Here is a 1,947-nt window from a genome sequence, read left to right on the forward strand (position 1 = left end):
TCGAGTCGGTTCCGACCCATAGCGACCCTGTACAGGGTTTCCGAGGGTGTAAATCTTTACGGGAGTAGAAAGCCTCATCTTTCTCCCGCGGAGCGCCTGGTAGTTTCGAACTGCTGACCTTAAGGTTCACAGCCCGATTCGTAACCACTACGCATATATATGGTAAAATAGACATAACAACAAAAAGACCCATGTTGACCATTTTTAATGTTTTTATTTGAGTCCCTACTTTCAAGTCCCTAGGACTGGGATGGCTGGGTCATATGATAATTCTTTTTGACTTTTTGAGCAATCGCCAAACTCTTTTCCACAGTGACTGTACCAATTTGCATTCCCATCAGGAATGAAAGAGGGTTCCAATTATCTACTTCCTCACCAACATTTGTGTGTTATGCAACGTGAATTTCTTATTCCTTTCTTCAGGAGATGATCAGTAAATGTTTCACTAATTCTTTGGTGTAAATGAATTCTGTCTGTATGGTGTTTGAAAAGATTACTCAGTCCTGCTTGGGGCAAGAGGACAGAGACCACCATCTATGAGGGTGAATGCAGGGACTCTTTTAGACAAAGATGATAGGTATGTTAATTGTTTCATGAGTGCCAAGGAGTAATTCCGATCTGTTTCATCAATAGCAAATGTAATAGTAATAATACATTTTCTGAACAATAACATTTACTGAATGTCTACCATGTACCAGAAACTTCCCATATGTTGTTTCAACTTACCTTAAAACAACCCTGCAAGGTTAGTATTTCTACCTAGCAAAGCAAACAGAACTAGACAGGTTAAGTGACTTGTCCAAGGTCACACGACTACTCTGGGAGAAATTGTATTTAAAGTACTTCATGGAGGCCACAGAGTCCTGGTGTGATGCTGTAGGCTAAGTGTAGGACCACAAGGCCGGTTTAAACCACTAGGTCAATGGTTCAAACTCACCATTAGCTCCTCAGAAACTGGGTTGCTATGAGTTGGAACCAACACGACGGAACTTAACAACAACAACAAAGAGTCTTTATGATCTCAAAGCACATGCTTTATCCCATGCACATTTGAGCTACCCCTTTATCCCAGCATGTCAGCTGTCTCTTTTCTTTCCACTCCACAGGGATTCTGGGAGCCTGGGAATTAGCGAAGTCCAATCAGGTGGCCTGGCCTGGATGAAGAGTCCAGCCTCCTTAGAGGTGCTTCTCAGAAGCCAGAAGATTCTAGAATAAGAACCAGTAGTAGTGGAATCCCAGTTAGAAACCCAGTGGGGGAACTTTTCTTGAGAAGTTGCTTCCCCAAGGCTGGGTCCTGGGCACTATCTCCAATGGCTTCCTTGGGTGAGGTCCAGAGAGCCTAAAATTCTAGGCAGCCCCCAGTTCAGAGGATGCTAGGCAATGGACTTCCCCTGGGAAACTGGGCTCATAATACAAGTGGCTGGAGGGTCCAAATGAATGTGGGTCCAAATCCCAAAACTTATGAGAATGACTGATTTGAACCACATAGCAAATCCTGTGGTGTGTGTGGAGGGAGTGAGGCAACCCTCGTCCCCTCAAAAACCCACCCAAACCAAAGCAGTTACCATCATCGATTCCAACTCACAGTGACCCCATGTGTGTCAGAGTAGAATTCTGCTCTATAGGGTTTTCAGTGGCTGATTTTTCAGAAGATCTCCAGGTCTTTCTTCCAAGGTACCTCTGGGTGGACTTGACCCACCAAGCTGTTAGCAGCCCAGTGCAGTGACCATTTATGCCATCCAGGAATCCCACCCTTACCAACACAGATCATATTTCCATGTCATGTCCTGAACTACTGCCATTCTCTATCTGTCCCAGAGGCAGGGTCCAACAGCAGGTGTGAGAGAAACAGTAGGAAGAGAAGAGGAGATGGAAATGGAGGGTGGCTATCCAGAGGTCTCAGTGTCGGGGTTTTCCCTCGACATAGTTGTCACGAGTGTTTGGTTC

The sequence above is a fragment of the Chrysochloris asiatica genome, unplaced genomic scaffold, assembly GCF_000296735.1.
Source record: "Chrysochloris asiatica unplaced genomic scaffold, ChrAsi1.0 scaffold00018, whole genome shotgun sequence".
Lineage (NCBI taxonomy): Eukaryota > Metazoa > Chordata > Mammalia > Afrosoricida > Chrysochloridae > Chrysochloris > Chrysochloris asiatica.